This window comes from Eptatretus burgeri, chromosome 2, assembly GCF_056783735.1.
Source record: "Eptatretus burgeri isolate ZD-2024b chromosome 2, Ebu_testis_v1, whole genome shotgun sequence".
In the NCBI taxonomy this organism is placed as follows: domain Eukaryota; kingdom Metazoa; phylum Chordata; class Myxini; order Myxiniformes; family Myxinidae; genus Eptatretus; species Eptatretus burgeri.
In genome coordinates this window covers 35,003,032-35,030,963 of record NC_140962.1, presented here as the reverse complement: position 1 = coordinate 35,030,963, position 27,932 = coordinate 35,003,032, and the positions used below count along the sequence as shown (strand labels likewise).

Genomic DNA, 27,932 nt, shown 5'->3' with positions numbered 1-27,932 from the left:
TGTGAAGAGTGTAGGCATGAACTATTATTATTATTATTTTATAAACTAAGATAATTACTTTATTTACCTGTAGTAAATTGTTGTCGTTATTAAACCTTTTTTTTTCCCCCTGCTGAGTTTGTCTTTGCACCTCAATGCGGAAGTGATTGTCGCGATCGAAAAAAATGCGGTGTATTGGCGCAGTACACTTGTTGGTTGTTACTTTATCCGCAAGGCGTGTTAAATCACTGTGAAATGTGATGTTCGCACCAAGAGAGACCCGTCACAATCGGCAATCATGGCGGTGTCAGATTATATCAATCCAAATCCTCCAAACTGTAAGCCCCACAGACCTCGAGCTTTGAATCTTTTTCTCTTTCCAGCTTTGTGTGGGTCCGGGAAAAACACCAGTGGTGGCGGAGTTATTTTTTTATTTTTTTATTTATTAGTTATTATATTATATTAGTTATATTATATTATATATTATACAGTTATTTTTAAACGTTTTTTTTTTTTAACGCGAGCGCTGCTCATGGAGAGCTCGGCGTTCTTCATCTTGATCTTGATCTTGATCTTGATCTTGATCTTGATCTTGATCTTGATCTTGATCTTGATCTTGTGAAGACAAACCCTTAATCTCTCGGACTCGGCTCTTGTATATACAAGATCCAGATCTCCTTAAATACTGAGCACATGTACACATCCTCGCATTGACGGTGCCTTTTGAGAGCATCTATCATGAACTTTTAAATATATTCGGACATTTGCTTTAAAGTTTCGAAAAGTTCACGTTACTATTTAAAGATTATTCCATTTATCGTCTTGTAATTTCGTAAATACACTATTTATTTCGTAAATACACGATATATCTTAAATACGTAAATACATTATGACGCGTTTCGCTATTGGCTTAATCAAGGCACGTGACGAAATATCGGAAGTTGTTTTTTTTTTTTAAATTAAATTTTATTTATTTATTTATTTATTTTTAGCCGACAAAACCTTTAGGACGCTGCTCGTGGACACATTTGTCCTTGTTTTTATTTTTTTTTTACAGAGGATCCCACTCAATCGGTGTTATCACGCACTTCGCTTCCAAGTGAAAGATGACGTCAGTGAGTGTGACGTCAGTGCCGTGTGCGCATGCGCGACGCCCGCGACCAGCAATGGAGTCGACTCTCGTCAGGAAACCTTCGTGAAGATGAACGTGAAGAGTCTGGTCGGTCTGATTGTTTTGCACATCACGACATTACAAGTGGCGACGAGGTTTAAAAAAACAACTATCCGTATCTCAATGGCGACTGATTCTCCATGAATACTCCGATGGGGGCGGATTGGACGAATTTTGTCGAGAGGCCAGACCAGTATTTCGTGGCCAACATGGCGGCTGTTGGTGGTGCCGCCCGTCGTCGTGCTGTGTTGTTGACTGTGTGCGGGGCAGAAGGTGTACGGATTCAACAACAACAAAAAAAAAACCTGCCGTCACCATGGCGACCTACGGACAAGTCATACGAAGAACTCTGTGAGCTCGCCAAGCTCCATTTCAAGCCGAAAGCTGGTCTAATCATGTCAGGGTGTAGGTTTTATTCACACACTCGTCAGGAAAGTCAGGACATTTCCAGTTTTGTCGCTGGTCTGTGCCGTTTAGCAGAACCGTGTCGGTTTGGTACTGTGCTTGATCAGATGCTCCGAGACGCTTGTTTGTGATGGGGGTAAATCATGACGTCATCTTACGAAAACTCCTTGCCTGAGAAGACGATCTTGACCGAGGAAAAGCAGTGACGATTGCACAGGTGTGTACGACAACTGCTGAAAACCTGAAGGACATCTCGTCGAAGAGCCGGAACTCTTCAAGTGCAGATACTGTCAAGATAAGATTGCTCAATCTTCGTATAAGGCTACACCAAAGCCAGTTGTGTGTTTGAAACCTGCTTCATCGGTAATGACAGAGCCCGAGAACTTGTGTTGGCATTGTGGTGCAAATCATATGGTTCACCAGTGTCGATTCAAGCGGTACACCTGTAACGGATGTGGCAAGATCGGGCATCTTCAAAAGAGGTGTCCCCAATCCAGCAGTGGTGACGGTACTGGCACTCATCATGTGGATGATGGCTAGCATGTTGCGGGAGCTGATGAGTCGTCACTGCATGGTGAGGAGTATGAGATGTATACAATCCATGGCAGCACCGCACCGATAACTGTTGATCTTTGACTGATGGCAAGCAGGTGGAAGTGGAAGTGGATACGGGTCGAGTCAGTCAATTATGAGCCAGGAGGCAATTGACAAATTGTGAGGCTGTGAAGCCCAAATTGAGTCCAGTGAAGACCAAACTTCGTACCTACACCAAGGAAATTGTTCCGGTGATTGGCAGCACAGATGTCAGTGTGCCTTATGATGGTGTGACTTATGAACTGCCTATGTGGGTTGTACCAGACAATGGCCCGACATTACTCGGTCGGAACTGTCTTGAAAGCATAAAGCTGAACTGGCATGAGATCAAAAAGCTGTCTTAAGTGGAGGCTTCCAGTTGTGCTCAAGTGCTGGATAAGTTTCCATCTCTGTTTGAGCCAGGAATTGGTTCCTTCATGGGGGTGAAAGTTAAGATTCATCTGGACTCGGAAGCAAAGCCCATCGACTGTAAAGCTACGTCTGTTCCATAATTGATAAGGAAAAAGATCGAGTGTGAACTTGAGAGACTCCAGAGTGATGGGGTCATCTCTCCTGTTGAGTTCATTGAATGGGCTTGTCCAATTGTTCCGGTCCTGAAAGGTGATGGAGCAGTGAGGATCTGCAGGGACAACAAGGTGACCATAAATCGCCACTCCATGCAGGATTGGTATCCGCTGCCTAAAGTGGATGACCTGTTTTCGACATTAGCTGGTGGAAAGTCATTCACCTAGTTGGATCTGACATCTGCCTACATGACATAAGAGCTGGATGAGGAGTCAAGGAAACTCACGTGCATCAACACTCACAAGGGGCTGTTCATCTACAATCGCTGTAATTTTGGAATACGTTGAGCAGCTGCCAACTTTCAGAGAAACATGGAGAGTCTATTGAAATCTGTGCCAAAGACTGTCGTGTTCCAGGATGACATCCTGATCACGGGCTGCATCACTGCAGAACACCTGAGGTAACCTGGAGGAAGTCCTGCGTCGTTTGGACAAAATAGGACTCAGACTGAAACGTGAGAAATGACGCCTGAAGTTGTATTCCTAGGCAAAAGGGTCACTGCCGCTGGGATCATGCCGTGTGATTCTAAAGTCGAAGCAATCAAGAACGTACCCAAACCAGAAAATGTGTCACACTTGCATTCCTTTTTCGATTTGCTCAACCATTTTGGCAGTTTCTTGCCATGGGTGAGCACAATGCTAGAACATCAGTGACTTCGGAAAGGGAAAACTTGGGTTTGGGGCAAGGCCCAGGATGATAGCTTCAAGGAAGCTATAGATCGATTGTGTTCGTACAAGTTGCTTATTCATTATGATCCATGTTGTGGTATAGCCTGCGGGCCTGTGGGGCAGGGCTTTATGATGGGGGGAGTGGTCGTCGTGAGCATCGTGTCTGCCAGGGATATAAGGAGTGCGCGCCGCCTGAGGCGTTGTAGTGGGTGCGTAGTGCCACGGCTCGTGAGTGTGTGTTGAGTACGTAATAAAGGAGAGCCGCGGGCAAAGTACGCCCGCGCTCGCGCTTGTACACCACAGCCGGGCTCGACTGTTCCCCCGCTCGTGTCTGCCTGCTAAGCATCTCTACCACGACACTACACATGTAAGCATCTTGTATTGTCGTGTGATGCTCGTGCCTATTGTCGTGTGATGCTCGGTTGTGTGTTACAACAAGCCAATGAGTCGGGCAAGTTACAATCTGTTTCGTCTGCTTCCAGAAGCTTGACGAAAGCTGAAAGAGCCTATGGTGTGGTTTATAAAGAAGCATTAGGCTGTGTACGTTTGGGGTAACCAAGATGCATCAGTATTTGTTTGGTCATAAATTTGAGCTTGAAACTGATCACAAACCGCTCACCTTGTTTTCGGAGAACAAGGGAATCGACACCAATGCGTCATCACGTTTTCAGCGGTGGGCATTGATGCTGTCTGGTTACAATTATACAATTCGTGGCACTGGCACTGGGAATTGTGCTGATGCATTGAGTCGACTGCCAGTACCTATGACTGATTGTAACAATACCCCTCAACCTGCTGACCTTGTATTAGCTATGAATGTGTTTGAGAGTGACAATTCTCCAGTTACTGCTGCTCTTGAAAGTGAGTCCAATTGTGGTCCAACAGAGATCCTGTGTTGTCTGTAGTTAAGCGTTGTGTTATGACTGGCGATTGGTCCCGTATACCAGACTCAGAAGAGTACAAACCATATTTACATCATAGAGATGAGTTATCTGTCCAGTCCAGTCAGTCAGTCAGGGGCCAATGTGTCATCATGCCAAAGCAGGGAAGAGGGAAGTTGGTTTCTGAACAACTTAGTACTCATCCTGGTATTGTCACAATGAAAGCTTTTGCAATGTCTCATGTTTGGTGGCCTGGTGTTGATTCTGAACTTGAATCTTGTGTTCATTGTTGTGATAAGTGTCTGCAACTCAGTAAGTCACCAGTGGAATCACTGCTGAGTCTTTGGTCTTGGCATTCCAAACCTTGAACCAGGATTCATGTTGACTTTGCAGGTCCTTTCTTAGGAAAAATGTTCCTTGTCATTGATGCATTTTCCAAGTGGATTGAGTGCTCTATCATGTCGACAAGCACTTCTGCCGCCACCATTGAGAATTTACGTGTCATGTTCGCTACTCACGGTCTACCTGATATGTTGGTAAGCTATAATGGTTCGTGTTTTACTTGTCCAGGAGTTTCAGGAATTCATGAGGTTGAATGGTATCAAACATGTCCGTTCTGCTCCGTTTAAACCCGCTTTTAATGGTCAGGCAGAGCGTGCTGTACAGATTATTATCAAGGAAGGGTTAAGGCGTATTGCTCAAGGTTCGCTTCAAACGCGTGTTGCTCGGTTACAGATTCAGACCACGCACCCTGCCGAAGCCGAATTGCTTATGAAGCAAGAACTGAAAACCAGACTCTCGTGTTCATCCTGACATCAATGAAACTGTTGATAACAAGCGTCAAAGTCAGAAATATGATCATGATCACACGGCTGCATTGCCCAACATTGCTGTAAACGATACTGTTGGTGTACTGAACCATGGCCTTGGAGCGAAATGGCTGTGAGGTGTTGTTACGAACAAGGAAGGAACTCGTGTTTTTTGTGTTAAGCAGAAAGATGGGCGTACAGTTAGGATACATGTGGATCAGATCAAGCTGCGTTATATCGAGTTGGAAGATGACGCAAATTCTGCGATTCATCCAGTTTTTGTTCCGTTGCCCGAGAATGCAACTGTTGTTTCCGAGCCTGCATCTGAAGTTGTCAGTAATACGTCTCCACCCGTAGTTTCTGGACCTGTACCCGCTGCCAGTCCGGTGCTTTTGTCCATGTCACATAAATATGTTCCTGTAACAACTCCTTTGTGTAGGTCCTCCCATGTATCTCAACATCCAGACCGGTTGGATTTATAATTTAAGGGGGAGATATTGTGATGTATTGCCCTTCCTTGGGTTTGACGTGTGACACATGGGGCTAGCAATGGAGCTGACTCTTGTCAATAAAACCTTCGTGAAGTTGAATGCATCGTGGTCGGTCTGATTGTTTGCACATCACGTCATTACAAAGTCCATCACAGAAGTCAAAATATTTGAAACGTTGGGCAGCCCCAAAGCGTACAAAGTCCAGGGGTGTGTTCCGTTACCAAGCAGCTAGCTTGCTAGCACTTGCCAAACCAGCCATTCATTATCAACTGTTTTGAATGGAGTGCTTGCTTGAGTGCTTAAACCACTTGGTGAGCGCTCTCCAAGAAAATTGTTAACTGAACACACTCCTGGTGGCAAAATTGGAATCCTGACGGAGATGGCAAAGCGCTGCTGAAGAATTTTAACGGATCACATACTGGATCTTTCAGGACTGTGTGGAAAGAGCACCAAATTCTTCATGAGTGGTCGAATGCAGTGTTGGTACCTATACCTAAGAAGGGGGACCTCACATAGTGTTAAAACGTGTGGAATCAGCTTGCTTTTTGTAGTGGGAAAGGTGGGGGGGGGGAGTTGTATACCATGGTCGAGGCTCGTGGAAGAGCTGGAGCAGAATTTTATACCTGCAATCAGCTTCCTCCCTCTTGCTCCAGGAGAGTCATCAGCCGGGCTCATGAATAGGCTGGGCCTCACCGGTGTGGATCTGATGTTTCACCAGGCTCATAGTCCGTTGTTCTCTGCAGACAAAGAGAAGATGTCTAAATGATGGTGAATTAATTTATGCAAGTCCTCCTGCTGGGCCTCCTCTAAGTCGATGCTACTGCGATTTACCATTTCACAAATGTGATCAAACCAATTCCTTCTAGTTTCTCGATATTCCTTCTGGGGTCGGTCCGGTCAGATGTTCTTGTCTCCCACCTCCGCAATGTTAATCACTGGGTCACAGCCAGCTACCTTCGTGCCGCATCCTATAGTACGTGGTTCTATACTAGGTTTAATTGTTTTTACTGCCACACAGGGCTCTTGGTGCTTACGAGGGCATAGCGCACGACTAAATCCAGGATGGCTTGTTCTGCGAGTGGCTGAACCAGGCCGTAGGGCTCTCGCCAGGTTGGGTGAGCCCACCATCACTCCACGACTTTTGCCTCGGCACAGGTTGAGAACCTCCCGTCTCACCCTCTTATCCGTACTCATGCCCCCAATGGCACCAATGGCACCGTACTCATGCCCCCAATAACCCCACCTGGAGAATGCCCTGGCCCAGGTCAATCGTCCACCTGCCGGCGGTCAACAAATCCCATCCTATTGGACATAGGTCGCACTTCTCAGCCACCCTTACCTATATTCTCTGTTTAAACTGCCCCAACATGAGGGTTACAAAACCATGCCCAATGATGGGGGCCCTTGGCCTGGGAGCCAACTGCAAACTATAGTTTTGCAAACGCTGGATCTGGTCCCAACCATTTGCACTTGAATTCAGGAGTACAGGACTGATGATCATGTTGCTTGATCCTGTCTCCACAACGACATCTACTCCAACGCCTTCAATTGTGCACTGAATTGTCAAACTACTCACGCCAATTTCTCTACAATACATGACTTGCCATGGAGGCGAGAGCTCTTGTCCATTTACTATTTCAGAACACGGCCCGCTTGGCATTGCCTAGTTTCCCGGGGTCTGGCGGTAGGTTGTTGGCACCCAGCCAGTCCGGACAATTCTGGGAGGAGTTGGTGGTCCAGGGTACCGGGGTATATCCCTGCATATGGCTCTGCAGCCCTGCAATAGGTGACCCACACAATCATAATTCGAACACCTCACTGGGTAAGGTGTGTGCCTCTGGAATTCCAAATTGCCTCCCCTCCCCGAAATTCCTTGTTGGAGCATTTCCTGATGCAATCACCTGAGCCGCCTGCAATGTCCCAGATGTCACCAATCACCCATCCACCATCTCTCGAACCATCCTCTTCAGGATTGCCGCACTGGGGGCGACTCACTCCCCAGACCTGCTGTTTGCAGGGCCCTCCTGTCTCACCGTCACCAGATGACTCTCACCCTTCTCCCTTGCTCCAGTGGCCTCGCTGTCTCCCAACAGGCCGCAATGTCGGCCGCCTGGCTCATGGTGGGTGGGCACCAAACAACCAGTTGAGGCCTGAGGTCTGAATCCGGGAGGTCCTGGATAAAATGTTCCAGGGCCAGGCTTTCCTGGGCAGATGCCCCCATGGCCTATATGTGCGATCCCCACTGTATGGCAAATATTGTCTGCCAATTCCCTGATGGATTAATGGGGCTTTCCTTTTTTGTACCGCAAGCTGAGTTTTAATGTCAGAAAGTGAAATTTAGTCCAGTGTGTTCCTTTTACCCTTTCAGTTCAAAAGAGAGTAGTAGTTCGTATTGAAATGTGAACTCCTCTTCTTCTTCTTTCGGCTGCTCCCGTCAAGGGTCGCCACAGCAGATCATCCGTATGATCCGCATAGTGATTTGGCACGTAGCCCTTCCTGACGCAACCCTGGTCGCCTCTTACGACACAGGGATATGGTACACCTATTTTAACCGGGGTATACACCGGCCCAGTATACTGGTACTCATTTCGCCGACCTCGGAAGGATGACAGGCTGAGTCAACCCCCTGGTGTATTAATTCAGTGGCCCAACGGGGCTTGAACTCAGGACCTTTTGGATCCCAAGCCGCTGCCCTAACCACTGCGCCAACACCAGGCATTCGTATTGAAATGTGAACAAGGCATTTTATTTAAGGGGTGCAAAATTAAATAAAACATTATGCTATCTGTAATGATCAGATCAGCACACAGGATCAAAGCAACGGCTTTAAGAATTAAATAATCGCAGATGGGAGAAAATGACATGGAGTACCAGTAATGCCAGATCTACAAGATCTAGTCACAACACTCACAACATTCTTGCCCTCCAATGCACATATGAATCACCATTTAAATGGATATAACCCCAGAAGCATGAAAACTACAAGAAACAAAAATCAAAAACATCAGCATCCAAATTAGCTCTGGAAATCAATCATCACATTGTCTTTGAAATGCTCTGAACGTCTAGTAATGTGAGAAGAGTGTCGGGAGTGTGGTTAAGTATAGTGCGTTGGAGTGTGCTGCTGTGTTTCTGGCAGGAAAGACTCTGGTATTAGGCGGTGTAGCATTAGACAAAGGACCCTCATCCATGATGCGGAGATGCCTACGGTTTCGCCGGTACACATGCTCCTCTGGAGTGGTGATGACGTAGTAATGTGCTGTTTGGTGTTTAGCCGTAATGACCGCTGGTTCCCAGGTCTTGTTACGCTGTACATGAACGCTGTCCCCTGGTAATAATGGCATTAGCTCTTTAGCACCCGGTCATAGAAATGTTAAGCACGATGCTGTTGCTGCACCAACAAATGACGAACATCAACTGGAACTTGTGGTTCCAGAGCCCGGTCACAACACAGCAGTTGATCTCCGAGCTTCCTGCTCATCAGCAGCTGTGCTGGAGAGTACGGAAGACCTGCCAGTGGTGTGTTCCGGTAGGATAGTAACATCAAATGGGTATCGTAGCCACCCTCAACGGCTTTTCTGAGCCCCTGCCTAATAGTCTGTACTGCACGCTCAGATTGTCCATTAGATTGAGGGGATGTAGGGCTGGAGGTCATAACCTTGAACCCCCATTCCTGGGTGAATTTCCTGAGCTCAGCACTGGCAAATGGCATGTTGGCCGTAAATAATTCCTTGGGTTTGTCATGTCTGGTGAATACGGACTTCAGAGATTCAACAACGTGCTTTGCAGTGAGCTCACAAATGCTTATGACCTCGGTATACTTGGAGAAGTAATCCACAATCAGGAGGAAATTATTTCCAGCGAAGTGGAAAATGTCCACTCCCATTTTCTGCCATGGCCCCAGGGGAAGATCATGTGGCAAAAGCTTCGTGAGAAAGGCCAGCCCCAAAAAGCAAAGGAAGGAACTGGCTGCTTTGTGAAGTTGCGATCGGCTTTGTGAGGAGTGACTCGACGAGTTGTTCCTCCTCGGTTATGGATCCAACCTGAGGTCCTCCACAGGTTCATCCTGAGTCCAGTCACGGAGCCTCTGCCTGTCCTTACTCCTAGTAGGGTCATTTGCTTGGAATATGTGACCATTTTGTTCCTACCTAACCTTTTTCTCTCTGGATTTGACAACCTGAACCATTTTAAAGGAAAATTAGCTCCTATGCCCCTCTGAAAAACGACTGCTAACTCTGCTCGAGCCCAATATTCAAAATGGCCACCAACGCCATCTTGAAAAACATGAAATGTAATATCTCTGGCATCAGATGAGCTACAAGGACGAATGAGGTGTCATTTTTCACTAATTCTGGCATTGCAAATCCACTGGAATGGTTATTGTAGAGTTTAGGATTCATCCTGACCTCTAAATCCAAGATGGCCACTGTCCGCCATCTTGAAAAACATGAAATGTAATGTCTCTGGCACAAGATCAGCTATATGGGCATGTGAGTTGTTTTCCACAAATTTTAGCATATCTAATATTACTTTTTATATTATTTCAGATGCATCGCATGCCCACGATACGGCGAAGTGGGGAAAAAATCAAGTGTATACCTAATATTACTTTTGTACTGTTTCAGATGCATCGCATGCCCATCTGATGAAAATCGCCGACTTGTGAAGTGACCGAAATAATGGATAATAGAAGAGAGAGTGAAGAGTTACCAGACAAGACATTCAATGAATACGAGTGCATTTTACTCTGTGGTAAGCGATGTACCGCAGATGATCGTTTGGAAAACATTACACCTGAGAAGTGGGAATCCATCCGGGAAAAGTCTTTACAATGGAAATAACTTGAGAAGTTTCAACATATACATGAAAATGTGGATTGGGAGAAGGGACCAAAGGGTCACCACATGCATAGCACTTGTTACGCATTATTATCCAGCAAGCACAAGCTCTCTCAAGCCGAAAAACGCAAACACAAATCCGAGGAACGTCTTGAAAGAGATGAAGCATCAGATTAACAAGACCCTTCCCCAGAGGCCAGTGCACCTAAAAGGCTCCGCTCCAGTATGGGTGTCTTTCACGATAAGACTCTATGTGTGTAGTGCATGAAAGGGGCATACAAGAGTAGTGATCGTGATAAGCAGATCTTACTCCTATCAACAGTAGATGCCTGGACTAAATTCAAGTTACATACTGTCCGCCTGGAAGATGAGGTCATGAGATTGAGACTTGACACTCTGATTGCATCCATCCCAGATAGTCAAACAGCATTTGGGTTGGAAATCCGCTACCATCGTGCGTGCTGGCGCAAATATGTAAGCGACCACAAGCCCCTTTCAGATGAAAGCACTCAACATCTGCAGCGTGTAAACCTCCGAGAGGCCCAAACTCTCTTCTTTCATCATATTCGTCAAGTCATCTTCAAAGACCATGAAATTCGCACACTGCAAGGCCTGCTGCAGGACTATAAACGCATTATCTCAAATCACGGACATAACTCAGTAGTAAAGGCCAGCTACTTAAAGGAAATTCTCGTCAATGAATTTGGGGAAGACATCGGATTTCATGAACGCATTCAAAAGAATGTGAGTGAACTGGTATATGATACAACAGCAGCAGGTACATACATCGAGGCGGCAATATCTTCATTGGGTGTCAGCAATGATCAGTTGGTGATGAATGTTGCGGCACGACTCAGAGCAAGTCATCAGGACAAATACTATTCCCTGGCTCCCATATATACACGAGTTGGACAGAGAAGAAGACTTCAGTGAGTTCCTGCTGAAGCTGCTCACATGGCTGAAACACCCAAATAAGTCTGCAATTGATGACAGTCCATCCGTCTGATCGATTGCATCTATCCTCACAAGCTACATCACTGGAAAACACTCTGCATTTGATATAAATCTCTCTGTCTTGCTGCATGGACTGACCAAGAGTAGGGAGATAGTCGACATAATGCACAAAGATGTACTGGGCATCAGTTACAATGACGTACTTATGCTGCGAGATTTTTGGGTGGTCAATGACCTCAAGTGCTCATCTGATTGCCCCTTCGAACTAGCTGATGGTAAGCCTTCTATCGCTATAGTCGACAACGATGACTTCAAGAGCGACACACTGACCGGTGCTGGCCAGTCACACCGCACTAATGTCATGTTTGTGCAGCCAGAATCATTTGATACAGAACTTCCTTCCGAGAATCACGAGGATAGACCAGTTCCTGGTGCCAACTTTGCATCAAACCTCTCGCCAACTCTCAAAGAGCTCGGAAGTGAAATGCAAAAAGTCAACCCATACAAGACAGCGAAGTGTGGGGAACCACCTCTCAGGAAGCCACCAGCTGATCAAAGTACTCCTCCTCCTGACACATCGGTGCAAAGAATTTGTGGTGTGATCCATGCATTGGCCAGGGCGCAAGATGACCGAACGAGACCTAAGCCAGAAGAACAGACTGTGGTTGGGTTTTCAGGGTTTCACGCCAGCATGTCAAATACAGATGAGAAGAGTCGAGCAATATACCACATGACCTATCCCAACCCACCCAGTAAGACAATTCTCAATGATGTGATGTGTAAGCTTGCAAAATCAAAAAGCATCTCATTCATGTTTTTCAAGATGGCGGACAGTGGGCATCTTGGATTTCGAGGTGAGGATGAATCCTAAACTCCACAATAACCATTCCAGTGGATTTGTAATGCCATAATTACTGAAAAATGACACCTCATTCGTCCTTGTAGCTCATCTAATGCCAGAGATATTGCATTTCATGTTTTCAAGATGGCGTTGGTGGCCATCTTGGATTTAGAGGTCAGAATGATCCTGAAACTCTACAATAACCATTCCAGTGGATTTGTAATGCCAGAATTAGTGAAAAAGGACACCTCATTCTTCCTTGTAGCTCATCTGATGTCAGAGATATTACATTTCATGTTATTCAAGATGGCGTTGGTGGCCATTTTGAATATTGGACTCGAGCAGAGTTAGCCGTCATTTTTCAGAGGGGCATAGGAGCTAATTTTCCTTTAAAATGGTTCAGGTTGTCAAATCCATCGAGAGAAAAAGGTAGGAACAAAATGGTCACGGATTCCAAGCAAATGACCCGACTATCCCTCCACGGCTCGACACGTCTTTTGATCCCGGCGATCCACCTGCGGAGCTCAACACCCAGATTTGGCCTAGTCTGGTGTACAGACCAGGCCTGGATTCGCATAATGGACCTTGTGGGAAACCAGCTGGAACCCACCATAGAACTGACTGTCTTGTCAGTGTGCGTGAGCTTGCAGGGGCTGAACGCGCTGAGACTGGTGCGTGAGCGGTGCGACAAAAAGACGTCGCCGCCATCTTACCACGCGGCATGCTCGAGCTTGGGCGCTCGAATCCGTTGACATCGGCTTCTCTCGAGCTGCATTCGTGCCTTCAACACTTTTCCTCTCGTCCATGAGGCACTACCAAGTACTCCGTGTCTTGTCTGCATGTTGTCTTTGGTTTATTTCGCTAGGGCCCCCTTCGAAACCCGTATCCGTAGCTCCCTAGTTAAGAGCGGGTTATAGATGAATGATAATGTTCGTGAATGCTTTGCTTGTGTTGTGTTTCCCCGATGTGTCCCCAATAAATCTCGCTGATTCACATGAAAGTTTCCACCTTGAGTTTATTCGTGCCGTGCTGAGGAACAATCCGCTCGATTTGTATTTAAAACCAAACGGGCTACAGACTGGCAGACTTCGCTCGGTCTTTGACAAACCCAGTTTGTAGCCGGGGTCTATTTCCCCAACTGGTAAGGCCCAGGTGTACTTTGGTATCGCGATCCGAGGCGCGTGACCCGAGACCTGCGCCGAACTAGCCGGCGTTATAACCCCTGAGACGGCGGTGCTGTTAAGTGACGCCGAATCTTCAACAATATTACTCCCCTAGCCACCATGTCAGAGAGTTTATCTTTGAGGGCGCATGTAAACTGTGGGTTCTCTATAACTGGAGAAACTCAATCTTTTAATCAGATGTGGTACGGGCGAACAAACCTACCCAGATCTATAAACACATCTGTGTAATCAAGCATGACTTCACTAAGTTTGAGTGGTGTGTGGTGAGCACGAACAAAACATACACTGACATAGGCCTTATTAGCACCTAGTTGAAGAAGATCCAGGGCAGCACTTGCTTGTAACCCCAGCATTAGAGGGGCTGAGGTGTCAACAATGTAGAACTCAAAATTCCCCTCTTTGTTGCCTGCTTTGCAAAATAAGTCAGTCTTGGTTTTGTGGATCACCTCTGTCATCCATGTCCTCCAGTTAAAACTACAGAAGATTCCCAGACCTTTGGCTTGTAACTTGTTGAAAAGGGACAAAGGCATAACGCATGTCTATGTGCCAGTTTTGAGTTTGACCTTCATTTTAGATCCTTCTTTTGATATGCAGGCAAAGCAGTTCTCACCTGGTGCTACCAAATCAAGGTCCTCAATGCGCAGTCGATCTATTTCATTGACCGAATCGCACATCTCCTGTGTGTCCATACAAAGAGTGTGGACTAATTGCCTGGGTTTGGCTCAACATACTATTTGAAAATGATCCTTCCGTCTCTATTTGTTACATTATCTGCCAATGGCAGGGCAGTCATGGTTCCTTCCCCGCTGGTGTTGACATCTGGGGCAAACATCCTGTTGACTCACAGCACGATTGGCGTTGTCGCGGGATTCCCTAACATGGGCATCGCCTCTAGTAAACACCGTGCCATGATCGCGAGCACCACGTTCTGCAAACCTCACGACTTTTCAGCAGCTCGTTTACGTCCAGCGGCATCTTGCACATTGACTGTATTTGTGTGCGGCTTACCTCGGTGGCTAGGCAGATATCCACAGCTTTGGCAAGGTCCAGGTCCTTTTCACATAAAAGATGCTCTTTGATCCGCAAATCGGACATTCTTAAAACAATTTTATCCCAAATCATATTACCCACCTCGACAAACTCACATGATCTGGCCAACATTCGTAGATCCGTCAGGTAATGGCTAAATGACTGCCCATCCTGCTGTTTGGTCTCCCAGAAGTTGTGCCATTCATACACCAGGTTCTTCCAAGGGTTGCAGTAATCATTGAACTGTTTCATCACCTCTGACAGTACCTTACACTCTGACGTGGGGTCGAATACAAACGTGTTGTCAACCTCAATTGCCTCCACTCCAGCACAGTGAAGCAAAATGGCGACTTTCTGACTCTGGCACAGAAGCCTGCCCTGACGCCTCTAAAAACAGCTCAAATTTCTGAGACCAGTGGTGCCAGTTATCAACTTAGGCTTGTGGCGTCCAAAGAGAGGTATGGTGGTGGATTGAAACGTTCCATAGTTACGTTAAATCAATCTTTACAGCCACCGCTGCCACCATGTAATGATCAGACCAGCACACAGGATCAAAGCAATGACTTTAATAATTAAATAATCCCAGAATGGAAAATGACATCGAGTTCCGGTAATGTCAGATGTACAAGATCTAGTAGCAACACCCACAACACTATCATAATAGCTTTGAATGTGATAAAACTAAAATTAGGAAATGTTTGTCATGAGATCTCGCTGTGAGCTTTTGGAAAGTGTGGGAAGGTGATGCCACTGTTGGGTGGCAAATTGAAGAGGATGCGGGAAAGGGAGGGGGTTAGTTGGTGAGCGGTTGGCCAAGGTCCGCCTGGTCGAGAGTGCGTGAAGGGCACCCTGGTGGATCAATCAGCTACTCTCAAGAGTTACCCTTGGAGGACTAGGCCAGTTGGACATGGGAAGAAGGCTGGAGGGCGGTGACTGCAGCGAGTAAGCAACACATGCGAGTTTCAGGGTCTGGCCTGCTCTGTGCCGAACAAGGACGGTGCTTCCTGCGCTTACTTGAACATCAGCTTTGGGTAGATTGTGCACTTTTAGCGATTCGCTGCTGGAGGCTGAGGCAGTGGTTGTTTATCCTCCATCACTGATTGACGGAGCTGGGAATGAGATAACTTTTTTGAGGTTCTCTTCAGGTCGGAATGAATAAAAGTGTTGGTCAATTATGTTGAAGTTGATTCCCCGGCGGTGAAATGCAAATGATTTGGACTTGTTTGAGTTTATGTGGTTGTCTCTACTTTAGGCTTGGATTGTAAGTTTGGTGTCCCAAGTAATTAATCTGTTTGATTAATCTTTTCACTGTTTGACTCACTAATTAGACTTAGTTATTTAATTTGAGATCTGGAGATGAGATTAATTTTGAGCAAAGAAAATTGAAAGTGATGTTGGAGAGAAGTTAGACAAAGGAAGTTTACGAGATTCCTGGAGGGATGAGAATACACGTTGAGGTGGGAATATTCACAACCTGAGCGGTAGTGGATTTGGTGTACTGGTGATGTTATTTTGATTGTCATTGATGTGTGAAGACAATTGATGATTGTACTTATGGTGTGTTTATATTCTCTGTGTTTCAGGGTTCTTTTTCCACTCATTTATTTGGTCTAAATTGCTGAAATAAAAGCCTTTCAGCCAATACCGGGTACCAGGACTACTGAATTGTCATCAACCTGAGCACCCCACGACATTAACAAGCTCGCTCTGTTGTTCTACTCCAAATCGGTGTTTTAGAGCCGCAATGAGGTTCGGGACTGACACCGCACTATCGGGTATGGTGGTTCAAATCTCTGCCACCGCACCACACAATGCTACCACCAGATTGTCATACGGAGCCAATGGCACTGCTCGGTTTCCTGGGGTTCTAATCCTGCATGCCAGTCCTTGCAGAGCCAACGTACGGGCAAACCCTCCAAACTCTTGCGGTGTTGCGTACATGGGGGACTCACCTCTCCCATCCTTCATATTAGCTGCTACCCCCATCTGGGTCGGTGCACGTCCCGCGTTCACCTGCTCGCTCACCCATTCCATTCCACTCACTCCTGGTACACACTCCATCACATTCGCTTTCTGCGCACTCGCTCCTGGCACACTTCTTTTCTCTCATCATTCCAAGAAACCCTGAGTTCTTTGTCCCCCCCCCCAAGCTCAACATGCACCCATTCCCACCATGCACCATCTGGTTCACACGGTCTCAACTTTGCTGGACTCACCTTGTGATAGCTCACCTTGAGGGCTCATATCCTCTTCTCCTGTACCTACCTGCAATGCACTGTCCCAGTCTTTATAACTGGTCTCAACCCTTTTCACCAATTCCACCTTAATTTTCTGTACTCTCTCCCCCATCTCTCCTCGTTCTTTTTTCGCTTTATCCATCTCATCTTTTATCTATATGATCTCCAGCTTGGCTTCCTTAAGTTCCTCTTATAAAATTACTTTTGTGTTTTCTATACTTTCTTTCATCTTCCGTTCCCTTATTTCCATTGTCTATTCCATCTATTTTACTTTATTTGTCACCTCGCCATGCCTTGCCTTACACTCCTTCATTTCGGGGATCAATTCCCCCATTTGTTTCTTTCTGAGCTGCCTTCAGTTATTTTATTGCATCAGTATTATTTTCTATCTTTGTCATTAATTGTTCCTGCCCTACCATCAGCCCTTTTACTTCTGGTTGAAGTGCATTCATTTATTTCGTCATTCCAGCGTCACGTCAGGTATGGGAGCATGCGTCGGAGCAGCGCATCGCTGTGTCCACTTTCTGACGGTACTCCAGGGGCCTCCATCTGGCCATCCCACAGGCAGATGCCTGGCCCATCCCCATCTCTTTGAGATGCTGATCAACCTGCTGCAACCACGAGGCATGTGGTCGGCCCATTAGCCTCCTCCACTCACGAGGATCCCTTGCTGAGAGATTCTGGTGAGCAGGATCTGCATCAGGAAAACGAGCCACATGTCCATACAGCCACAGCTGACGCTCATGGACTATGCAGGTAACAAATCTCATTTGAGTCTCTCTCAGAAACCGCTTGTTGGACACAAAGTCCGACCAGCGATAGTCCACCTTCATCTCTTCACAGACACCATCTACACACCCCATTACTCCGTTCACCTCGTCCCATAAAGCTTAGAATCTCAAAGCCATGTCATTTCCCATTGCCTTCATATTTGCCTTAACCTCCACCAATCCTTTTTGCATATCATGCCTTATGCCCTTGCCCATCACATTCATTCTATCGGCCATCACTTTTCTGTCAGCCTTAGCCTCTGCCTACCCCTCATGCCTTTTGTCGCTCAGCTCCTTCTGCCCAAACTGCATCCTGTGCCATGAGCTGGTCTATTAAGAGGTTTATATCAAACTGTGCTGGCAGCACTGATCTGTTATCCTGCGCCATTATTGCCACATTCTCCAGGGGGTGGTGATGGGGTGGGGGAGGGGGATGAGGATGGGTTAGGGGCAGGGTTCCTTGATTGCTATGAGCACCTCCGCTGCGCCACCTTCCATTCCTCCCCTGCAATGTCATTTGCAACACCAGGTTCCTCTTCCATATTCTCATCAAAACCCACCTGGACGATCTGCTCGCCTTGGTCTGACATAGCTACACAATTACTCTTTAAATAAAATTTGCACCCTAACTTGCTCCATTATTGTGCTCCAGTCCAATAGTACTCCTGACGTCAAATGTTACGTTTGACCTCAGGGGGTGTCGCATCCTCACTCCGGACACCAAATGTTATGAGTCGGGCTCGAGTACGGACGAGGTCCACGGGGTGGTTGCCGAACCCTCCACTCGCCCTCAAACCCTGAGGCCGCTGGCCATGGATAACTCTCTGGCCCAACGGGTTGTTAGGTAAGCGCGAACATCGGTTGGAGTAATTAGGTCTCACAGGGTCCTCATGCCTTCGATGTCGTGTTACATATTGGTGACCTCAAGACCTCAACTGGGGAACCATGCCCTCAACGCGCACCGAGTACTTATTACGGTTGAGCGGAACCATAATTGCAGTGTTGGCTAATTGGGGAGCCAATCAGTAAGGCAAAAACTCCCTGTCTATCTATTATGTACACACTTTTTCGGATCAATGAAAGAAAGGACACAAACGAGCAAGTTTGAAATGTTTACCAAATGTAAACACGTGTTTTCAGAAAGCACTTTATTCGCAAGCCTTTATTCACACAACAATCAACAGAAATATTTATTTACCAAGGCAGACAATCATCAGGCACGTATTTACAAAGCAAGCAAAGTCAGAAGGCACAGAAGAGTAGACGTATTCCCTTAGCACTTGTGTTTTCAACTTATACAGTCTTACTTAGGCACATAAGACATAGCACCATCATTCATTCTGGGGATAAGGAGACAAGAAGAAATGAGGACAAAGAAGCAGAACGGAGTATGGGGACAACTCCTCCCTTACCTCACACAACCAGGTGGGACTGTGTCAATCCAAATATAGGGGCGGGGGGTGGGGGGGAATAAAGGATGGGGAGGATGGGTGGTGGAGTATTGATTTGGTGTCAATGAGAATGCAGCGTAGTGATAGCGTAGGCTTAGAGGAAGGGTGTGAGGGGCAAACAATGTCTTGTCTCTGGAGGTTAATCGTTGATAGCTTTCTTCGGAAGGCTGATTGCCTTTTGGGTGTCCAAAGTAGATGATTGAGCAGTTTGTGGGGAAAGCAAGGAACAGATAGCATGAGTGTATATGCAGCTGCGCAGCACACCAGGGAACTCTCGGCGGCACCACGCCATCGCTTCGTGCTCTCCTTGCCAACCCAGCACGGTTCACCCAGGACCCAGCAAAGTTCGTACTAGCAGGCAATTCTCCGAGCAGGTACAGGCAGTCTTCTGGTCATGTTCCCAATGCATACATAACAGCCCCAAGCCGATTCGTGCCCTTGCCTTTATATGTGCCATACCAGGCATGTATTCGAGGGAGCAAAGTTCACGTGAGGATCTTTCGACCCCGCATGGCCCCCTCCCATTGATGCACATCTGATAGGTGATAGGGCTGGTCCCACGATGGAGCTGTAGAAAATCTTCACGTGACATACCCGCCTCGCCACTCGCGCACCCAAACACTCAAATTATTCCTCCCTGCACGTACAAATGTTCCTTTGTATTGTGCATGTTTGAGAAGCGTTGTCCTGTGTGACAGATATGGAAGTGCAGGGAAGGAACGACGAGGGAAGGTAATTCGACCGGCCCAGAGGATTAATTGTTTCTAATGGGGAGGGATTCGTTAGAGTTCGAGTTCGTACGAGTTAGACAGAGTTTGGTGGTGACTTGGAGACCGAGGAGTATAGATCGGATGGACAGACTGATGAACAGATGGTTCGAATGTGAATAAAATAATGAGTGGATCGAGTGATGAGGAAGATGGACACAGATGGACCGAAGGACAAACGACCGATTGTGGGGTTGAAGGAATGAGTGATGGGGTGAAGGAGGGGTTGGTGAATTGAGGTTGGATCAAGCGGATTGTTGGTGGATTGAGGAAATTAAAAACGGCAAGAATGGGAGACATCACAGCGGGAATACACAGACTATCCTCACAACCCCCCCCCCACCCCCAACCCTTCGACAAAAGACAAAAGTCTACCTAACACATAAACTAATGAAATAACTATTTCTGAGGATCCCTACGTGTACATGGATGTTCTCCCCCGGGGTACATTTCCAAAACCAGAACAATATAAAGATTGCTCATCAATGCAAAAACGTGATGGTACAGTATTCCTATTTTGACTGTCTTGACTGCAGAGGGGTTTTTTTTTTTTGACTTGAAAAGTCTGATTGTTTTTTCTGTGCTACATTTTGAAAAGTGCTACTCTTTGTAGTATGCATTATACAGTACTGTGAAAATTCTGACAATTTTGGACTGCCCCTTATTACCAAAGCTACCAAAATGGACAGAGGTTGTGTTGTCACTCCTGTCTGTTTGTTTGTTTGTTTGTCCGTGAGCAAGATATCTCAAAAAGTTATAGACAGATTCAGACGAAACTTGGTGGACAGTTTTGGTGTGTAACAACGATGAATTGATTAGATTTTTATGAAGATCTAGATGCGTATTCAGATGCTATGAAAAAAAATTTCAGTGATTCTTTACCATTGAGTGATTGGGTCAAAAAAGATATATTGCATGATATTTCAAAAAGTTGTGGATGAGTTATGATAAAACTAGGTGGTTGAGTGGGTGAGTGACAAGAACAAGCCGATTCGATTTTGGTTGAGGTCCGGGTCCTGATCCCACCCATCAGTGAGATACAAAACGTAAACTGTTCAGCCTGGTGGAGGTATACACTCTCCCAAGTGCCGTTTCCAGTTGTTATTGTTTTGGTGATTTGTAGACAAATTACAAAGAATTCACGATTTTATAATCGTTTTATGGAATATATTTGTGACTACTACTACTACTACTGCCTGTACAATTGCATGCGTTGATTATATTTGCAGAGTAACCAAAAACATTAATGAAACGAGATGGTATTCATAGAATACATACCCTGCACAGTCTTGAGAAGGACTTGGTGTGAGCCGATCCTTTTGTTGTTGAAGGTTTAATTTTCATTGATCCAATATGGCTGCCAGACCACATGACTGATGACGCCATCTTTATCAAACCATATTCCCCATGGGTAGTTGATCAATTAGTTAAATTTTGCATTGATTGGTTAAGCGGTGTCTCCTATGAAGATTCTCAAAGATTTTCCCTTTGGTTCAATATGGCTGATAGACCACATGACACATGATGGCCATTTTTATGAAAATCCTGTTCAAATTTCAAGTCAATCAGATGAAAAGTGACAATTTTAGAAATGTCGCCTATGTTGACCTCAAAAATGATTGGTGGTTGAATTCAGTGAGCTGACATTAAAATCCTGTTCAAATTTCAAGTCAATCGCATGAAAATTGACAATTTTAGAAATATCGGCCGATGCTGACCTTTTGGCTTATGTTAACCTCAAAAATAATTGGTGGTTGAATTCAATGATCAAATGCGCAACTCTTCAAATTTCAAGTCAATTGGATGAAAATTGAGGATTTTAGAAAAATGGCCTATGTTGGCCTTTGGGCTATGTTGACCTCAAAAGAATGACCGCTATGTAACATGTGGTAAAGATTCAATTTCCTCCACTGAACGGTTTTTGATGTACGCTCAACAAAATGCAGATACGTACGTATATACACGTACGCCATACGTACGTACGCACGCTACCGTTCGCTTAACCATGATTTTCACTTCGCGAGCGCAGGGTAACAAAAATAGCACCGTACACATACACCAAACTGATTTTCAGTTTGGCGTATGACATTATCAGAATTTTTTATACAATTATCAGGTTATTACAGATATAATATAGCTTCGTGCGTAACAACAAACTTTTTATGGATACATTATCAAGATTGCATGTGGGTCTACATGATGTAGGATGTCATCTTGCATGGTAATCAAAATAAATGTTTCCAAATGGTGAGCACTCATATAATACTCCTGTCTGTTCTTGATAAATTTGAGTATTGAAAAACTTCTTTACGATGCCACCTAAGTTGTTGAAAATGTTACGAGGTAGTTGTACACTAGGCCTACATTTGTGTGCGCTTCACAAAAGGAGTTGTAGTGTTCCAGAGTAAGGTAAAAACACTGCACAGTTGTGGTATCGTTTGCACATATCTTGCTTCTCATTGTACTCTAGCTCACTATTTCCCATAATTCTCATGTTTATGTTATCAACACTCTCTTCTTGGTTGATCTTTTATTACCCCCATTAACCCTCCCCAAGCTCACCTTTCTCTCAATCCACAGTTTTTCCTTCCTGAGAGTTCGCTTCTGCATCCATCTTGTCCACCTTGTGCATCCTCTCGTACCCCTAATTTCTCCTCCCCTCCCTTATTTGCCCTCTAGGCTCTAGTTTGTCCTTCAGCCATGCTGTTGTGTGTATCCTGCCCCCCTCCCTTTCCACCACTCCTTTTGTTCTTACATCCTGAAACGTTCTATGTTGTAGCTCCTCCATGAGCCTCGACTTTATATACAAAAGAGAAGCATCTAGAACATTCTTAATCTCTTCTGGGTGCCAACATAGTTTTGTACAATGTGTTTTGTGACGTTGAAACTGACACAATGATGGCAACCAGACATGTTTCATTATCAAGTGACAATTCCTGCCATTTGGTGTTTGTAAACACAAGATGATACTGCTGGTCACTAATTCTCATGATATTGTTGTGGGCGGCGGGTTGGGTGAGAAGACCACTGGGGGGGGGGGGGGAAGCTATCTCGGCTCCCACCAGACTCCCCGGAATTGTAGGCTGTCGCACACGGATAATTCCGTGACGCAGCGGGTCGCTTAACCAAACGTGGACGCCAATAACTTAACCACGTGACTTAGTGTCCTCAGTCGAGTTAATCCGGTTACCTAAAAATAACCACGTGATTTAATTACTGGGGAACACACCCTTGGTACTCCTTGTCCGAACCGGATCGCTCTACTGGATCAGATGCAGCCGAGCGACACTGCCAAGGACGTACCGGCTAAAGGGAACAGATTGTTGGGAATAAAGTCCCGGCTAAGCTAAGATTCGGACCATGCTGGATCAATGGAGGAAAAGACAAAAACGAGCAGGTAACATTTCTAATAATGATTTATTTACAATGGGGCGAGGAAAGGTATGTGGTACGATCAATAGATTTATTGGGGTGTGTTGTGCAGAGATTGGGAAGAGAGGTGTGGTGCAGCAATAAACAAGCAACTGATGAAAGCGGACGCAGAGCAGATTTAACCCGAAAATAATAATAACGATCTTCTGCAGGCTTACTTACATAGACAGGAGCCAGGACACACACACACACACACACACACACACACACACACACACACACACACACACACACACACACACACACACACGGAGAGGAGTTGAGGCTACGGTCTCTTGGGACCTTGGTATCATTGATACGCAGTGCCTGAACGCGCCACCAATACGTTTGGGGGAATGCTCCATGGCGCGGTACCCCCTTGACAGCTGGCGCGTCGTCTCTCGCGTTGAGACCATGGGTGTGAATGAGGGGCTTGAGTTGGGAGGGTGGAGTCAGAGTCATGTGGGCGGAGAAGAGGAGGAGGAGTCCAGCGATGACGACAGAAGGTGGAGTCGAGGTGATGACGACAGAAGGCGGAGTCGAAGACCAGCTTGAGTGGGAGGCGAGACAGGGCAGAGAGAGAAAGAAGGATCCGCTCGGACCTTTATAGGCCCCGCGGCACAGGGCAGGGGCCACCCCAAAACTCAGTGATGTCACCCGAATCGGGTGCTCTGAATGGCCCCGACCCCCTGCATGGCACGGACGCAATGGCCGGATGCAGCAACATTCCACTTCCGGCAAGGTGACCCCACGCCACAAAGATGTCTTGATCCGACCTCACGACATGACATGAATCGCCCACACCAAACTCCGCGTCATGACTTGCCTTGCAAGAACTTCCGGGCGATGCCCCGATGACCGGCCAAGGGCATTGTTGGTCCCGCACGCCTGCTCGGGCGCCCCCAACCAGCGCTGGCCAACGCGTCCGGTCCATATGCGCCACGGGACCCGAGCTGCACAATATGCCTCTGCCCGATCGCAGCTTCACTGGCCATAGAGGTTGTAAGAGGGAGGGGAGTAAGATGTTCTGGCGAACCCATGCACAGACAGTAAGACGTGTCCATTCGTGCCTGGCTCTATACGATAACAAAGTGTCGCAAGCGGCGCACGGATCTGCCTTTGAGAGCACGTTCCGTACAACATCTTCCGTTCCGATCTGCCATTACGCACGTGGCCAGCGCTCGTGTTCGCCCGATTCTGCTATCATGTGCGCGGGGCGAAACCCGATCGATATAATTTGTCCAGAAATGGGTTGAAAGGAACACGCCACTTGTGCCTTGCACACTCGGATCCCGTGCAACGTGGCGTGGGGTTGCCTTTCTCTTATCGGCCTCGGTACGTGTTCCATGCAGTGTGGGCGTCGTGTTGAGTGCGTTTCCCATTCATTGGGTGGAAACTACCGCTATGAGTGCGTTTGGCAGGCTGTTGTTTCTACGAACGGGTGTGGGTGTAGTGCCTGCTTGGCCTTTGCTGAGGGCCCATCTCACAGCGAAGGGTGCACGTGGCTTAGATTTACCTCAGGAATAATCAGAAAAGAAGAGTAGGAATGATGTTAGAAATGAAATGAAGAGGGAGTAGGAACGCAGCCCTGTTGCCCCGCTAGAAAAAAGGGAAGGGACTATCTACACGTATATTAATGGAATAACTGTCTTGGGACCACTATCTGTTGGATGCATGCGGTTCCGAGAACCACAACAATATGTTTCACAGGGGTACTAACTGTGTCTTGTTAGAATGTATTCAGGCTGACATTGTTGTGTTTATGCCGGGTGTTTGCTTAATGGTCCGGGTGGTGGGCTTGGGATCCAAGGATCCTGAGTTTAAATCCCACTCGGCTGTTGAATTGATACCAGGTGGGGTTGACTCTGCGTGTCATCCTTCCAAGGTCAGCAACATGAGTGCCAGCTTGCTGGTATCCTGTGTTGAAGTGGCGACCCATCCAGGATTGTGTCCAATAGCCAAACAGACTGCTTGGGCAGCACCAATGCTCTGCACAGAGTATGGTCCCAATGTATTCAGGCTGACATTGGTGTGTTTGGCATTCTCATATGAGAACATAGCTCATTATGCTTGGATCCTAATATCAAATGACATATACTGCCCAGCCAATCCTCCCACCTACCCCCCTATCTCATCACCCCCTGTTCCCATCCTATATGTTATCAATTATATGTACAAGTTTCTGGGTGTGTATGCCTTATCGTTGCTCATTCCCAGCCTGAGTGACGCACTTACATGCATCTTCCCTATGGAGTCCAGGGACCAGATGATAATTGTTCCTTGGCCTAGATGTGTCAAGGTTGTGAAACATTTTAATGATCAAATTTGCACATTGCTATTAATTGTGTAATTTCTACTCCATCTCATTGTATATAAGTGACTGAGCTGATAGGGCATGCCACAATCCTCCTGTTGGCTTGTTTGTGATATGGTCAGCCTGAAATGCTTTATGAGGGATGTTCAAAAAGTTGGATGAGTTTGGTACAACAATCCAAGATACACAAACGTTTTCATTGTGTTTGTGTGTGTCTATTGCATCGTTAAACATTTTTGTTTGGCATGTCTTGAGCAATTGTGTGTATCTTGTAACTATGACCTTTAGAATGTCCTGCATATACCTAAAATACAATATTGAGCAATCAAAACAATTTTTGGCTATTTGTCACTGAAATGCAATCCTTGTGTTGGCTTGACAGTTAAGGGGACTGGTACAAGATCTTAGGGTCGCAGTTTGAGTCGCTGTCGTGCTGTTGAAATAACATCAGGTGGGTTAACTCAGCCTGTCATCCTTCCAAGCTTGGCAAAATGAGTACCAGCTTACTGTAACATGGGCACTGCATCAGCGGCACAGCTGTACTTCCAGAAATGATGCAACCAGCATCTCCAGGCTGCATACGAAACAACTGAAATGCTGTGCAAAGAATAGTTTTATCTTGTTTGGCCTTGCTGTTTATTGGATCTCAAATTTACCATCTGCTTCTTTTGTTCTTGTCAACCCTGTCCACCCTCCTTTCATTTCCCCTTTCTCCCTCCTTTGACAGCCTTCCATGCAGCAACTGCATCTCTGTTTACCGAAGGAATTAGTTCAAGCAGTCCACAGTGTTATCTCTGGCTGACAATTCAAACCCATCTTTGTTTTCTCGATGCTGTGATTGGAGGAGGGGGGCAGATGGAGTCGGCTTAACTATACATACTAGATACTTTTACAAACTCCTTACCACATGCAGTGTTCAAGCATATAATTCAAATGAAATATAATAATGATCTGAAACGTCACATAAAAAAATTCTGAAAGTTTACCGCCATTGATGCAGTGTCTTACACACCACCTTATTTAACATCTCCAAGTACTGCACTGCAAAACTGGAGGTTTTTGGAAGTGGTAAGAAGGTGATTTGTGTTCTCCAGTGTTAAACTACATAAATACTTAAATTTAAATAAAATAAAGATTTTCAAGGTCATATAATAAAAATGAATTCCGGAATTTACCGCCGTTGACGCAATGTCTTTTACACCTAATATTGTTAGTCCTTGGACTTCTTGTTTGGCGATTGTTCAATATAACTGAAACTTATCTTTTACTTTATGGTGCCAGTGATAGCTCACCTACTCTTTGCGAAGGACACTGTGGCATCTTTAACATCCACCATGTCATGCTGCCAAACAGGGCACCCAGTTTAATGTCCATCTGAGGGATGGCACACTCATTGAATGCCTTGCCTTGCCTTGCCTGAAAAACATGAGGATCACAGTTTATAGCTGGGTCAGGATTTGAGCCCTGGCTGGACAGCTCAGAGGTGAGTGTTCATACCCCGAGGCCCAACCTGCCCAAACAAATAATACACAGTAATTTCTCAACAAAATCCATCATGGGTCCTCCAACTACTGGTTACACCGAATGGCTCAACGTTTTGACCAGCAATGCAGCAAGCTGTACCTCCACGAGCCCTTCTCAAGAGCAAATTTTCCCATTATGCCCCTCATTCCGCTGGCAGTGACCCATTCCGCTGTTCCCCATAGGTGGATTTAATGGAAAGAAATGTTCCATTAATGTCCTCCAGGACTACTGCTAGCCTGGCTGGGGCAGATAACAAACGTGTCATCTGCGTACCGATACCATATTTGTGGCTGTATCGAGAGGGAAGGAATGGCGCGTTTCTTGGGTTCTCCCATCACCATGTTGGCAATCACAGCAGAAACTGGAGAACCCATAGCAGTGCCAAATACCTGTTTGTAGTATTTGCCATCAAGCACAAAGTACTTGGAAGACAGACATGCACTGAGGAGGCCACACACACACACACACACACACACACACACACACACACACACACACACACACACACACACACACACACACACACACACACACACACACACACACACACACACACACACACACACACACACACACACACACATCTTTGCCACTCAACGCACCAGCGGTCAGTTTCTGACACGTCAGCCATTGTTTAGCTACATGACTGCCAAGATCGTGGGTGCATTTGTAAACAACGATATGACGTCAAAAGACACCACGGATTGATATGGATGGATTGAGGTACATCTTGTTTTTTTTCACAAAGTCATAGCTATTGCACAGTCCTCGTGAAGTTTTTTTATTATTTATTTATTTATTTTTATTTTTTCCTTCCTACTAGGGATTTTAGTATGTTGGCAACGAACTTCGACAAAGCAAATCTATTCGCGAACCCCGCGTATTGGCGGTTCATAAAATGTGACCCGCTTCTACATTCGCAACCCTGTATTTCGTGTATTCACGTCTTTTTTGCGTTTTTGCGGGGTTTTGTGTGTGTGTGTGTGTGTGTGTGTGTGTTTTTGTGTGTGTGTGTGTGTGTGTGTGTGTGTGTGTGTTTTCGCGGTTTTT

General features: G+C 46.0%; 1 long non-coding RNA gene across 2 annotated transcripts; it reads left to right on the top strand.

Annotated features, from left to right (window-relative positions):
* Positions 1–140: 140 nt before the first annotated feature.
* On the top strand, positions 141–27,932 carry LOC147031786 (uncharacterized). 2 transcript variants are annotated; one of them, XR_015054434.1, is made up of 5 exons: positions 141–317; positions 15,992–16,183; positions 17,115–17,401; positions 18,110–18,259; positions 26,086–27,932. It is a non-coding gene; the product is annotated as an uncharacterized LOC147031786 (long non-coding RNA). The 2 variants fall into 2 exon arrangements; XR_015054430.1 differs by lacking the exon at positions 18,110–18,259 and having other exon boundaries at positions 146–317; positions 26,086–27,929.